This window comes from Leucoraja erinacea, chromosome 3, assembly GCF_028641065.1.
Source record: "Leucoraja erinacea ecotype New England chromosome 3, Leri_hhj_1, whole genome shotgun sequence".
NCBI classification, from domain to species: Eukaryota; Metazoa; Chordata; class Chondrichthyes; order Rajiformes; family Rajidae; genus Leucoraja; species Leucoraja erinaceus.
Genome location: NC_073379.1, coordinates 50,730,827 through 50,746,790, shown reverse-complemented (window position 1 = coordinate 50,746,790; position 15,964 = coordinate 50,730,827).

The following is a 15,964-nucleotide window of genomic DNA, read 5'->3' as shown; positions in this document are numbered from 1 at the left end:
GAGGGAAAGCAAGGGTTACTTGAAATTAGAGATCAATATTCATACCGCTGGGGTGTAAGCTGCATAAGTGAAATCTTCCAATCTGCGCCGGGCCTCACTCTGACAGTGGTTGAGGCCCAGGACAGAAAGATCCGTGTGGGAATGGGAGGGGGATTTAAAGTGTTCAGCAACCGGATGTGTCGGTATTACTGTTGAGTAAAGGTAACTACAGAGGCACGAGGGAGGAGCTGGCTAATTTGAAAGTGACTCCAGCAGAAATTATGAAGGAATAGCAATGGCACTAGTTTCTGGGAATAATTCTGAAACTCGTAGGATCATTTCATTCCAAAGAGGAAGAAAGATTCTAACAGGAGAATGAGGCGACTGTGGCTGACAAGGGAAGTGAAGACAGCATCAAACTAAGAGAGAAGGCAAATTACATTGCAAAGATTAATGGGAAGATACAAGATTGGGAAGCATTTAAAAAAAAACAACAGAAGGTAACTAAATATGGGGAGAAAAGATGAAATACGAAAGTAAACTAGCCAATAATATAAGGATAGCAAAAGTTTCTTCAGGTATAAAAAGAGTAAGAAAGAGGGAAAAGTGGTCACTTGGAACATTGGAAAATGATGCTGGAGAGGTGATAATGGGGAGTAAAGAAATGCAAATGAATTGTATGAGTTTTTCGCACCAGTTTTCACTGTGAATGACACTGTGAATCTGAGGGTGGAAGTTAGTGGAGTGGCTATTACTAAGGGGAAGGTACTTGTGAAGCTGAAAGGTTTGAAGGTGATAAGTCACCCGGACCAGGACTGCACCCCAGGGTTCTGAAAGAGGTGGATTTAGGGATTGTGGAGGCATTAGTAGTGATTTTTTAAGAATCACTAGAATCACGAATGGTACCATATGATTGGAAAATTGCAAGTATTACTTTGTTGTACAAGAAGGGAGCGAAGCAGAAGAATGGAAACTACAAGGTGAGCCTAACTATAAAAGAGGTTAAAGTTGGGTAATGTCACTGTGGTTATGGGAGATTTCAATATGCAGGTAGACTAGGAAAATCAGGTTTGTTCTGGACCCCAAGAAAGGGAGTTTGTAGAGTGCCTCCGAGATGGATTCTTAGAGCAGCTTGTAATGGAGCCTACCAGAGAGAAGGCAATTCTGGATTTCGTGTTGTCCAATGAACCAGATTTAATAAGAGAACTCAAGGTAAAGAATCAGAAGTGGCAGTGTAGCAGTTAAACAAAGGGGACTATGAAGGCATGAGAGAGGAACTGGTCAAGGTCGACTGGAAAAGGACCCTAGCAGGAATGACGATGGAACAGCAATGGCAGGAATTTCTGGGCATAATCCGGAAGATGCAGGATCATTTCATTCCAAAGAGGAAGAAAGATTCTAAAGTGGGTAAGAGGCAAGCATGGCTGACAAGGGAAATTGGGGATGGAATAAAACTAGAAGAAAATGTGTATAACCCAGCAAAGAGTAACGGGGAGCCAAAGGATTGGGAAATGTTCAAAGGACAACAGAAGGTAACAAAAAGGGCAAAACGGGGTGAAAAGATCACGTACGAGGGTAAGCTGGCCAAGAATATAAAGAAGGATAGTAAAAGCTTCTTTAGGTATGTTAAGAGAAAAATATTAGTAAAGACAAATGTGGGTCCCGTGAAGGCAGAAACAGGTGAAATTATTAAGGGGAACAAGGAAATGGCAGAAGAGTTGAACAGGTACTTTGGTTTTGTCTTCACTAAGGAAACAATCTCGCAGATGTACTAGAGGACAGATGACCTAGGGAGGCAGAGGGACTAGAAGAAATTTGCATAAGGCGAGAAATAGTATTGGGTAGACTGATGGGACTGAAGGCTGATAAATCCCCAGGGCCTGATAGTTTGTATCCCAGAGTGCTCAAGGAGGTGGCTCTAGAAATTGTGGACGCATTGGTGATCATTTTCCTATGTTTCTCTTCACATTGTTTTTGATTTTTTTGTCTTTGGTTTGAATTCTGTCTTTGATTTGTGTATTGGTGATGTCTTTATTATTTATTTTACTGCGATTATATGTTTTTTTTACTCTTGTTAAATTCTGTAAGGTGGCCTTGAGACTTTTGAAAGGCGCCCATAAATAAAATTTATTATTAAAAATATATAAAAATATAAAAGTGGATAAGTCTCCAGGTCCTGACAGGATATTCCCTAGGACATTGAGGGAAGTTATTGTAGAAATAGCCGGGGCTATGACAGAAATATTTCAAATGTCATTAGAAACGGGAATAGTCCCCGAGGATTGGCGTACTGCGCATGTTGTTCCATTGTTTAAAAAGGGTTCTAAGAGTAAACCTAGCAATTATAGACCTGTTAGTTTGACGTCAGTGGTGGGCAAAAATAATGGAAAAGATACTTAGAGATAATATATATAAGCATCTGGATAAACAGGGTCTGATTAGGAACAGTCAACATGGATTTGTGCCTGGAAGGTCATGTTTGACTAATCTTCTTGAATTTTTTGAAGAGGTTACTAGGGAAATTGACGAGGGTAAAGCAGTGGATGTTGTCTATATGGACTTTAGTAAGGCCTTTGACAAGGTTCCTCATGGAAGGTTGGTTAAGAAGGTTCAACTGTTGGGTATAAATGCAGGAATAGCAAGATGGATTCAACAGTGGCTGAATGGGACAAGCCAGAGGGTAATGGTGGATGGCTGTTTGTCGGGTTGGAGGCAGGTGATTAGTGGGGTGCCTCAGGGATCTGTGTTGGGTCCTTTGTTGTTTGTCATGTGCATCATTGATCTGGATGAAGGGGTGGTAAATTGGATTAGTAAGTATGCAGATGATACCAAGATAGGGGGTGTTGTGGATAATGAAGAGGATTTCCAAAGCCTACAGAATGATTTAGGCCATTTGGAAAAATGGGCTGAAAGATGGCAGATGGAGTTTAATGCTGATAAATGTGAGGTGCTACACCTTGGCAGGACAAATCAAAATAGGACGAACATGGTAAATGGTAGGGAATTGAAGAATACAATTGAACAGAGGGATCTGGGAATAACCGTGCATAGTTCCTTGAAGGTGGAATCTCATATAGATAGGGTGGTAAAGAAAGCTTTTGGTATGCTAGCCTTTATAAATCAGAGCATTGAGTATAGAAGCTGGGATGTAATGTTAAAATTGTACAAGGCATTGGTGAGACCAAATCTGGAGTATGATGTACAATTTTGGTCGCCCAATTATAGGAAGGATGTCAACAAAATAGAGAGAGTACAGAGGAGATTTACTAGAATGTTGCCTGGGTTTCAACAATTAAGTTCCAGAGAAAGGTTGAATAAGTTAGGTCTTTATTCTCTGGAGCACAGAAGGTTAAGGGGGGACTTGATAGAGGTCTTTAAAATGATGAGAGGGATAGACAGACTTGATGTGGACAAGCTTTTCCCTTTGAGAATAGGGAAGATTCAAACAAGAGGACATGACTTCAGAATTAAGGGACAGAAGTTTAGGGGTAACATGAGGGGGAACTTCTTTACTCAGAGAGTGGTAGCGGTGTGGAATGACCTTCCAGTGGAAGTGGTGGCGGCAGGTTCGTTGGTATCATTTAAAAATAAATTGGATAGGCATATGGATGAGAAGGGAAAGGAGGGTTATGGTATGAGTGCAGGCAGGTGGGACTAAGGCAAAATGTTGTTCGGCACGGACTTGTAGGGCTGAGATGGCCTGTTTCCGTGCTGTAATTGTTAATTGTTATTATGTTCTATGGATTCAGGAACTGTTCCTGTGGATTTGAGGATAGCCAATGTTATCCCACTTTTCAAGAAAGGAGTGAGAGAGAAAACGGGGAATAATAGACCAGTTAGCCTGACTGGTGGTGGGGAAGATGGAGGGGTCAATTACTAAAGAAGTAATAATGGTGCTTTTACATTATAGGGATTTGCATAAGCAGGATAGCAGTAAAAGGATTGGTCCAAGTCAGCATGGATTTAAGAAGGGAAAATCCTGCTTCACAAATCTTCTGGAATTTTTTGAGGATGTAAAATGGATGAAGGAGAGCCAATGGTTGTAGTGTATCTAGACTTTCAGAAAGCCTTTGATGTCCCACACAGGAGATTAATGGGCAGAATTAGAGCACATGGTATTGGGGGTATGATATTGGCATGGATAGAGAATTGGTTGGCAGACAGGAAACAAAGAGTAGAAATAAACGGACACCTGTCAGAATGGCTGGCAGTGGCGAGTGGAGTGCCGCAAGGCTCGGTGCTGAGGCCGCAACTATTTACAATATATATTAATGATTTAGATGATGGAATTAACAGTAACACTGACAAATGTGCAGACACATAGCTGGGTGGCAGTGTGAACTGCGAAGAGGATGCTAGAAGGTTGCAGGATGACTTGGACAGGTTGAGTGAGTGGGCATATGCATGGCAGATGCAGTATAATGTAGTGAAATGTGAGGTAAATGTTATCCACTTTTAGGCAGGTTATTATCTCAATGGTGTCAGATTACGAAAAGGGGAAGTGCAACGAGACCTGTGTATCCTTGTACACCAATCACTGAAAGTTAAATCCCCTTTTCACGGGGTGACTTGACGCAAGAGGTAACCAGAGTTTAACATCGTGGGAACCTCGTGCGGTAACAGTACGGCATTCGTGGACCACCGTGGCGCTAACGGCAGGTAATCGTGTAACTTGGGTACTCGGGAGAAAATTCAAACATGTTTGAATTTGTCCAAGAGTGACTTGTACACTTGTGGTTGAGCATTGCAACATTTTATGAACGTAGTGGCCAGTGCGATATCCGTAGTAACTCTTGCGGTTACCGTGGGAACTCCTGCGAACGGTGAACCCGGAAGTTGGATAGAGTGAATCCAGCCAGTTTGCTATTTACATACAAATCTAATAAAACTAGCTAACAAGCATTTCATTAATGTCAGTGTGTCTCTTTTTGTCTGAAAGCAGTTTCTAACTGGAGGAACTCCGCGGGCCAGGCAGCATCTACGGAGGGAAATTGACAGGCGAGCCTTTCCTCAGGCTGCCTTATCTCTCTACCCCCCCCCCCCAACTCCCACCCACACACACAAATGCTGGAGAAACTCAGCGGGTGCAGCAGCATCTATGGAACAAAGGAAATAGGCAACGTTTCGGCCCGAAAAGTTGCTTATTTCTTGTGTATGTGTCGGAAGGAACAGCAGATGCCGGTTTAAAGAGAATGAGTTCGACGGCAGGCAGCATCTTTGGGGAGAAGGAATGGGTGACATTTCGGGTCGAGACCCTTCTGATATGCTGCTTGTCCCGCTGAGCTACATGTTGTTTCTATCTTCGTTTTAATCCAGCATCTGCAGTTCCTTCGTGGCCGAACCCGATTGAAAGATGAGAGGCTGGGCGATAGAAATCATTAATTGAATTAAATAACTAGATACCTGTCTAATCGTATCTACAGGATTGAACAGGCTAGATGGAGGAAGAATGTTCCCGATGTTGGGGGAGTCCAGAACCAGGGTCCCAGTTTTACAGTCTACCGTGGGAACTCTTTAATTACAGCGGGAAACCTTCAGTTTCCCAGGGGGTCGGGACGGGACTGGAGTTGGGAGTGGGGGAGTCGAGGGAGAGGAGGGGGAGACAGATGGGGGTGTCTTCATTTACTGGCGGTGGGTGTTTGTCACTGAAACAGGCAGGTGAGATTTCGCATCCACCTTGTATGTGCGGAACTCCCTCGGGTGAGGAACTCCGCGGGGGCCAGGCATCCACCTTGTATGCGGCATGATGGGAGGAACTCCGGGGCAGGCAGCATTTACGGAGGGAAATGGACAGGCGACCCATTCTTCAGGCTGCATTATGTCTCTCTCCAACTCCCACCCCACACACGCAAATGCTGGAGAAACTCCGCGGGTGCAGCAGCATCTATAGAACAAAGGAAATAGACAACGTTTCGGCCCCGCTGCACCCGCTGAGTTTCTCCAGCATTCGTGTGTGTGGGTGGGAGTTGGGGGGAGGGGGGGGGGGGAGAGAGACATAAGGCAGCCTGAAGAATGGGTCGCCTGCCCATTTCCCTCCGTAAATGCTGCCTGGCCCACGGAGTTCCTCCAGTCATGCCTGTGTGAGAGGGAGGGAGGGAGAGAGAGAGAGAGAGAGTGGCAGTCCTGGTCAGTCCTTTGAAGATAGACACCAGTTGCTTGGAGCAACTCAGCGGGGCAGGCAGCATCTCTGGAGAGAAGGAATGGGTGGCGTTTCAGGTCGAGAGCCTTCTTCAGACTGAATGTTTCACCTCTCAGTTGATCATAAAATAACACAATCATCACGGTCAATGTGAGACACAGTCTTTATTCATATTTGACAAAATTAAAAGGCGACTTCTTGCACATATTGAGAGAAGGTACATCACACCAAACAACATTTGCCTAAAAAAACACAGATTATTCTTCAGCTCATTAAAGAGCTCGGGTGAAAAAAACAATATAGTGTGTAACACAAAGTAACATCATTTGTGCCACGTGATTAACTATACAGTCCATGATGTTCATTCACGATTAAAGGGAGACGGACAAGTCACTCGCACAAATGACAGAATTGCCGAGTACCGTGGGAACTCTTTACTCTACCCCCGTTATATCGTGTGATATCGTGCTAGATCACGACCACTTCACTCTGGCTACATCTTGCGTCAAGTCGCCCAGTGAAAAAGGGCTATTAACGTAGTGAAGAATGTTAACATGAATTGAAGAAGGTTAACAGGTACAGCAGGCAGTGAAGAAAGCTAATGGCATGTTGGCCTTCATAACGAGAGGATTTGAGTACAGGATTAAAGAGGTCCTTCTGCAGTTGTACAGGGCCCTGGTGAGACCACATCTGGAGTATTGTGTGCAGTTTTGGTCTCCTAATTTGAGGAAGGACATCCCTGCTACTGAGGCAGTGCAGCGTAGGTTCTCGAGGTTAATCCACGGGATGGCGGACCTGTCATATGAGGAAAGATTGGAAAGACTGGGCTTGTATTTACTGGAATTTAGAAGGATGAGAGGGTATCTTATAGAAACGTTTAAAATTGTAAAAGGGCTGGACAAGCTAGATGCAAGAAAAATGTTGCCAATGTTGGGGTGTCCAGAACCAGGGGCCACAGTCTCAGAATAAAGGGGAGGTCATTTAAAACTGAGATGAGAGAAAACCTTTTCACCCAAAGAGTTGTAAATTTGTGGAATTCTCTGCCACAGAAGGCAGTAGAGGCCAATTCACTGGATGAATTTAAAAGAATGTTAGGGGCTAGCGGAATCAAGGGATATGGGGAGAAGGCAGGCACGGGTTCTGATTGTGGATGATCAGCCATGATCACAATGAATGGCGGTGCTGGCTCAAAGGACCAAATGGCTTCCTTCTGCACTTATTTTCTATGTTTCTATGTTTCTAGATAGCAGTATAGACAAAGTAGAGTCAGTGGCTGTTGTTTACCTGGATTTTGAGTTAGGCCTTCGATAAGGAGCTGCATGAGAGGCTGCTAAAGAAGATGAGAGCTCACGGTATCAAAGGGCAGATACCAGCATGGATATCAGGTTGGCTAGATGGCAGAAGTCAAAGAGTGGCAACAAAAGGGCCTTTCTGGTTGGCTGCCAGTGATTAGCAGTGTTCTGCAAGGGCAAGTGCTGGAGCCTCTACTCTAATCATTGTATATCAATGATTAGGATGAGTGGATCGAAGGCATTGTGGCCATGTTTGCAGATGGTACAAAGATAGATGGATGGGCAGGTAGTGTAGAGAAAGCATGGACTCAGCGGAAGGACGTGGACAGGTTGGGTGAGTGGGGTGAGAAGTGGCAGATGGATTATAGTGTAGCAAAGTGTGGAGTTATGCATTTTGGTAGTAGGAATAAATGCGTAGACTAGTTTTCAAATGGGGAGAGAATTTAGAAATCAGAGGTGCAGAGGAAATTGGGAGTGCTAGTGCAGGATTCCCCAAAAAATTATTTTCAAGTTGAATCGGTAGTAGGGAAGGCCAATGCAATGCTAACATTTATTTTGAGAGGACCTGAATATATGAACAGAGATGTAATGCTGAGGCTTTACAAGGAACTGGTCAATCGCATTTGGAGTATTGTGAGCAGTTTTGAGCCCATATCTGAGGACGGATGTTCTGGCATTGGAGAGGGTTCAGGGGAGATTAAAAAGAATGATCCCAGGAATGATTGTGTTGACATAGGATGAGCATTTGACGACACTGGTCCTGTACTCACTGGAATTTCAAAGGAAAAGGGTGGATTGCAGTGAAACCTGTTAAATAGTGAAAGGCCTCGATAGAGTGGATGAGGAGAGGATGTTTCCACTAGTGGGAGAGTCTAGGACCAGAGGTCATTGCCTTGGAATAAAAGGATGTACCTTTGCAAAGGAAATGGGGAAGAATTTCATCAGTGAGAGGGTGATGGATCTGTGGAATTAATTACCACAGACAGCTGTGGAAGCCCAATTGATATTTTTAAGGTGAAGATTGACAGTTTCTTTGTTAGTAAGGGTGCCAGATGGTATGGGGACAAGACGGGAGAATGAGGTTTGAGAGGGAGATATAGATCAGCCATGATTGAATTGATGACTTGATAGCCCGAATGGCCTAATTCAGCTCCCATAACTTATGAACATGAACTTCTTTCTACCTTCCCTGAAGATGATAAATGATTGCTTCAATCGCAACTAGTGTTTTGTCCAATTCTGAATTAAACTATGTTTTATAAAAGGTCATGGTAATATCTTTGCTCAAATAGTTTATCTCAGTCAAGCCCACAATCCCATATGTTTTTTTAAACAACTTTATTGGTGCACTACATAATTTTTAATGACCAATGTACATTGGGTGGATGCACAGAATCTCATCCAGAAGTGGTGAATCGAGGACCAGAGGACATAGGTTCAAGGTGAAGGGGAAAAGATTTAATAGGAATCTGAGGGGCAACTTTTTCACACAAAGGTTGGAGGGTGTATGGAACAAGCTGCCAGAGGAGGCAGTTGAGGCTGGGACTATCCCAATGTTTAAGAAACAGTTAGACAGGTACATGGATAGGACAGGTTTGGAGGGATGAGGGCCAAACGTAGGCAAGTGGGACTAGTGTAGCTGGGACATGTTGGCTGGAGTGGGCAAGTTGGGCTGAAGGACCTGTTTCCACACTATCACCCTATGACTATGACTCTATAAACTTTGAGTCCTCTCCGTTCGTGTATTTTTCTTCGAAGTATTGCCTCTAGTTTATATTCCCGGGGCCGAGAGGTCAGAATATATCAGCTTTTCTAATTTTGGAGTTTGTTTTTGATTGTCTTGGCACAACTGGATGAAATGTTAGATAGACGCAGTGTGTAGGAAGATTATGATGAAATGTTTTTGAGTAATCAATAGAAGAAAAAAACCCCAAAATGCATTAAGACTATCAGACCTGTACCAAATCCGCCAGTAAACATTTTAAGCCGCAATTCCCTGTAGATAAAATCCACTCTCCTGGCCTGATTAGCCAACCTCCACAATCTTTGAACGAATGCTTGTTACATGTAAATTGTATCCATTACCCCAGAGGAAGAACCTGAACTTACATTGTAGGCTTCCAACCTCCTCAATAAATATATTAAATGCCTTATTGTGTAAATAGTTCATTAATCTTGTTTACCCAGACTTCGAATTTCATCCTGAAATACTTATTTTCAGAGGAAACTTTCAGGACAGACTATTTTGTAATGTAGAGCAGCGTATGGGGAAAAAAACAAGATAATGGAAAATAGATTATCAGATTGAATGCACAAAGGAATCATAATGGGTTTAAAAAAGCATCACAAGTATTACCCCAACTCTGAAAACATGAGGAAAAAAAATGTTTGATTGACCTGTCACTAATATATATAAAAAAAACACTTAATAATTTGAAAATGTAGGTCTGAATGAAGGAACAAATATTGGAGAGTCTTCGTGTTTTTGAATATGATTTTCCTCTTTTTAAAAAAAAATGTCCATTAACTAGGTATGTTACAAAACCTACCTGAATCGTCATTGGGAATTTGCCCTCAGCCATGTCGGCGATTTTGGCGCTGTTTGGAGGGGACGGGTTTAAAACGCGATTTTTACTAGGCTGTACTAATCGCACATGTTCAGCCTAGTAAATCATTAACGAAAAATCGCTGCAAGACCCGGTCGCAAAAGGTATTATTAGTTTTATAGGCCTCGATAATATAGTTATAATAGTTTTAAAATTACTCTCTGATTTCGCAACCTCTCGCAGCCCCAGGGTTTTATAAAGCAAACAATTAAAGGTATGTACCTTATTTTTACATTAAATGGGGCATATATATAACCCTGAATATCAAGTTATCTATAACGAATAGTTCATTTTGGGCTTTTTATATCCCGCAGTATTTTTCTCGGCATTTGAGGGCACTAATCCAGCGCTATGTCAACGTTCTAAACCAGCGCGTGCCACAGGAACCCACTAGAAAGCCGATTTAAATGGGCATTTATTTACAGCAATTGAACACTAAATTCCTTCCATTTGGCCTATAAATTAATGTAAATTAGATATAAAAATCATGTTATATTGTGAATTATTTGTGAATAATCTTTGGACACTTAGGCTATTTAAAAATGTTAATCTTTCCTTAAGAAATGGGCGTTTGACTATCCAAGATCACAGCTTTTTTGTAATGTCCATTGAAAATCAATAGGGAACAAGATGCTAATTTCCGAGTATGAAAATGGTCATAACTTTTTTAATACTTGAGATATGAAAGTGAATTTGGTGTCAAATTAAACTTATTGTTATGCTTTATCTGATGGGATAAATTGCAGATTTGATTTTTTAAATCTCAAAATTTTGTAACATTGCTACATTAACACCAGTCGCAATAAACAACTCCTTTGAAGATGTTGTTCAGACCTGTTGAAGGCCAATCGTGAATTGAATGGAATCTAATAATGGGTCAGGACTGGGATTACTATTAATGATGGACTGATTTTCAGCCCACAAATGCAGTTGACAGAATTCGCTGACGAGGCATTCACCAAGAACTATGAGAAGTAATCCTCATCACGGAGCCACGACTGCTGGGTTGTGCACCATCATTTGATTAACCAAAATCTCATGATTTCATGAGAATGACATGGACACAATTGATTAGCCCCTTGAACCCCTTGGAACCAGTGTGAAAACTAATAATTAAACCATACAAGCTCAAATGGCATTGAGGGTCATTACCGGCCTCTGGAATTTCCCATTCATTTCAGGCATCAGCGAGGCCATTCTATGAAATGGACTTTATTCCAAACACTTGTGAATAAATTGTTTGTTTAAAAAGGCTATCAGTTGACCCACTGTATTGTGTACAGTTCTGGCTGCTCCATCACAGGAAGGATGACAATGCTTTGGAAAGGGTGCAGAGGAGATGGCTGGATTAGAGGATATAAACTACAGGGAGAGGTTGAACAGACTTGTTTTCCCTCGAATGCTGGCAGTTGCAGGGAGACCTGATAGAAGTTTATAAAATTACAAGAGGTCCTGATAGGATAGACAGTCAGAACCTTTGCCAAGGTTCAAATACTAGAGGACATAATTTTAAGGTAAAATGGGCAAAGTTTACAGGGGATGTGCAGGGCAATCTATTTACACAGAGGGTGGTGAACACCTGGAACGCTCTGCTGGGAGCAATGGTTGAGGAAGATACAATAGGATGTTCTAAGATGCCAGATTTTATCATACAGTTAGATGAGCTTTAAATAGTGAGATTAAACGAGAACTTACCAGTTTGAAGTTTGATCGTTATTTTATGGAGTAACGTTGAGGGATTACGTGAAGAACCCCGCCAGGACGCATGCGTGTCATTCTTCAAAGCAGCGGTGTGAAATCACAGATTACTGTAATGACTAAACATAGTAAGATTAAAGAAGAGATACCAGTTGAGTATATGATCAAGGGTGGGAGCGGAGGGCACGTAATCCCTCAACGTTACTCCTCATAAAATAACGATCAAACTTCAAGCTGGTAAATTCTCGTTTAATCTTACCATTTTACTTCGGAGTCACGTAAGTGACTACGTGAAGATTTTAAAGCTCTGTGATTTCATGCCGTGGAAACGAGTCCATGCATCACATCTGCCTTGATTATGGGGAGAATAGTGTTAACATCATTAGACATCAATACAATATTGAAAACCCAACAATAAATATATTAACACCAAATTATAGCCCCTATTTATGGGGTAAATTATATTACAGAACTTAAAATTGTTTCTGCAAATGTTCCAGGTTCAATGACTGGTTTGTTATAAATTCGTTGGAAAGTTTTCTCCGTTGACCATCCTCCTGTCTTGAGGATTTGGTCCATAGGAACATCCAACGTCATAGCTGCCAATGTACTGCAGCCCTGGTGGAGTGAGATTTAAAATGCTAGTGTCTACTCCAGCCTTTATTAGGACCTGTTTTAGCCATCTAGAGATGGTCTGGACTGTTTGTGGCTGTTTGTAGCTGATTAAAAGTGACAATTGTTTCCCTCTGATGATCTTAGTATACTCCATATATAATAGTAAGTAAGTTACAATACAGAGACGATCATCTGTCGGGCAGGCCCTGAATTCTGTTTTTAGGCCTACTGATCCCTGTCTGTTTTGTTTGACTAATTCATTGATGTGAAAAGTTAAATTTCCAGATGAAATAATCATGTTGTCCAGCCTTAGTTTCTGTAGTGACTGGACCCTTTGTGCCGTGACCAAGGCCATCAGCATGCCTGTGTTCATAGTCAGTTTCTGTAGGGACAGAGCTGTAGCTGGACACCAGTTTCTTAACATGGTCAGTACAATGGTCTCATCCCATATTTGGGAGTACCTGGTTCTTGGGGGATTAACATTAAAATGCCCCTCATGAGTTTGGTTACCAGGGTGTGTCCCAACAGAATGCCGCTCTGTTCCTTGCCACAGGTATGCTGACAGAGCACTTCTGGCGCAGTTGATGGCACTATAACTGAGCCCCTCATCGTAATGGAGGCTTGCCAGGAATTCCAGAACAGACGGGATGTTCATAGATCTGTGGGTGATGTTTATTGTTGTGACAGTACTTCCCATTTCTTGATGACACCAAGTATTGTTTTTTGGTGGACTGTCTGTGGGCCGCTGAAATAATATCCACTGTTTGGTCCGTCAGTCCCAGGTGTAGTAGAGGTGCTTTCAAACTCTACAAATTAATAGGTTTATATAATTATGCCATGGGTAACTTCCCCTTGTTGCGGGATGAACCAGTAAATTAGGTCTATGATGGATAGTGATGCATGGTTCTAATACCATGTCGAGTATCACCGGGATCCATGGTTGAGTAGGCCAGTCGGGTACTATCAAACTACCAGATGCGGAGTCTTGCTGTATATTCCTAAATACCCGACTGATGAGGCAGAAAGGAAGGAATGCATAAATAAACAATCCCCCAATGCAGCGAAAATGCATCTATTGCCACTGCCCCAGGTTCTGGTTCCCATGAACATAATTCGATAGCTGGTGTGAGCCTGGATGCAAAAAGGTTGATATCTGGTGTTCCATACCGTGCTGTAATTTCAGCAAATACATTTTTATCCAACATCCATTCAGTGTTTTCATTGAATTTGCGTGACCTGTTGTCTGCCACTAAATTTAGTTTACCTGGTAAGTAGGTAACTGATATCCAAACATCTCTCTCTGGATACACTATTGCCAAATTGTGTTGGCCAGATTGTCACATGATGTCGATTTGTTTCCACCCATATGGTTGACATATGCTACCACGGTGATGTTGTCAATTTGTAGTCTAATATGCTGGTGATATTGATGAAGCCGAATTTTAGTTAAAAATATAAGAAGATATTAAATTGGCTTCTGGGCTAGCTTACATCTTATATTTAGTCTTAAATTAGGCTTTCCTCAGGTTGCGGTGTGTGAGATAATAAATCCTATGAGGGGCGAAGTGATGAGAGAGGAACCAGGGAAGTAGAAAGGTAAGATGCCGTAAACCAAGTGTCCTATGTTTACGAGGGACCAAGTGACAGAGATGGAATTTGGTAGCACCCCATCCAAGTGCACTGGCATCAGTTTGTAGTACCATAGACGGGTTGCTGATAATGATTGGATTGGAACAATGCCCAAAGTTATCTTTCCACCATTTTAGTTCCATTATGGCCTCTGTTGGTAGCTTCATTGGTCTGTCAAAATGACCACCATAATTTTTGAGTGCTCGTATTTTAGCCCTCTGTAATTTTTGATAATGTAAAGGTCCGATTTGTGTGGCTGGAAACGCAGCCACTATAATGCCAATTATTCTTGCTACCAGTCTGATGGATGGTTTTGTGATGTCAATGATTTTGCTGCAAGCCTCTATTAAGGCTGTAACCTTTTCTTTCAGCAAAGTCACTGACATGTGAACTGAGTTAAGGGTGAAACCCAGATGATCCATTGTGTCAAATAACATCTGTGGTCACCTCTAATGGGTACTGAGTAGTAAGCATCTTTTAAAATGATGCTTGCCATGTAGTAACCTAGGGAATCAATTGTTTAGCAGTAACAAAGGTTTCCATCTAGTAATGAATATATAGTACAAAAGTATTCAAATTAGTCATATCTATGATGATGTGGCAACCACCATTTTGTTTATGATAAAGATTTTGGACTCGAATTCCTGTGATTCGTGTTGGGTTTCCTCCATTACTCCTGTTTATAAGGTCACTGTAGTTCAGCATGCGCTTTTGATTTTTCTTTGCCTGTAAGCATGAACATTCGGTTCGGTACATGCTGAACTGGAGGATTATGTTTTTGTATAAATTCTATGTTATAACCCTATACTTCTGAAAATATAAGTGTCGGTAGTTAATTTATTCCATGCATCCAGATAGAATTGTAATCTCCCACCAACCTCGTAAGGAACCAGACCCACCTACCTCCATGGTTACTATTGGTAGGTTTGTTACTTTTTCGGCATCCTCTGTGGACGTTGAGGCGCCGGTGTCTGGATCTGTAGTTGGGTCGGTGTTGAGGGTTAGCGCATTCCCCAGGAAGGCCGGTCTGGGCCATGGCCTAAAAAGACCGATGTTGAGTGTTCCTGGCCTTTGAGCTTTCACCAGTTTGTCTTGGCCGACTGGTGGTGCGTAGGGGTGCTTTTTCTGGCCGAAGTAGATTTTAGACGTTGCTTTAATGAGCCCCAGGGTTTTACCCTCTTTGTCAAGTTCTTTTACCTGTTTTGATAAGTTGCCTCCAAATAGTAATATTGGTGGTTTGGAGGTTCCAGGTTTGCATAGGCCTGCAAATTAGGGTCTAAAGCCGGTTGGATGGCAGTTCTTCCTAATGCTGTTTACTCGTATTGGTAGTTGCAAAATAAAGCCAGTGCATCCTGGTGATCTTGTGTCATGTTGTTTTTGTTTATTGTGCGGGCGAAAACCGTAATTCCCGCTGTTAGGACTTTCAGAACTTTCTGTAGTTTCAATGCCCCTGGCTCTGATTGATGCTCCGACATGTTTTCAAATACACTGGTTGACACTGGGAACATTCAGTGTTTTGCAGTTCCCTGGTGGTAAATGTCTTGCTGTGGAGTCCAATAATGCCTGTCCTTGTAGCTGGTTGAATGACAAGTAGTCGATACTTGCAGCTATTTTAGGTTCCAGTTTTGGCCAGTTTGGTCGGGTTAAATAAACTGGGACACCATATCCAATAGGTTTTCTTGCACCCCATGTGCACTAGGGGTATGTTCTGCACCCCTCTTCAGGGTCAGCCCAGAATTGACCCCCTGTACTCCCCTCTGATGAGGGAGAAACACTGTGCAGCCCTACAAGAGGTACTGCTGTAGGACATACTAGCTGCCCACTGTGACTAGTCTCCATCTCCCGGAGCCTGTCACTTTGGAATATTTGCTCCAACAGCCGCTCCAACTGGCTCCAATGCTCTTGGGCACTGGCCACTCGCGGCTGCTCCATATCCTGCAGCCGCTCCAAGTGGCTCCAATGCTCACAGGCACTGGCCGTCGCGACTGCTCTTGTTCCCCACTCCC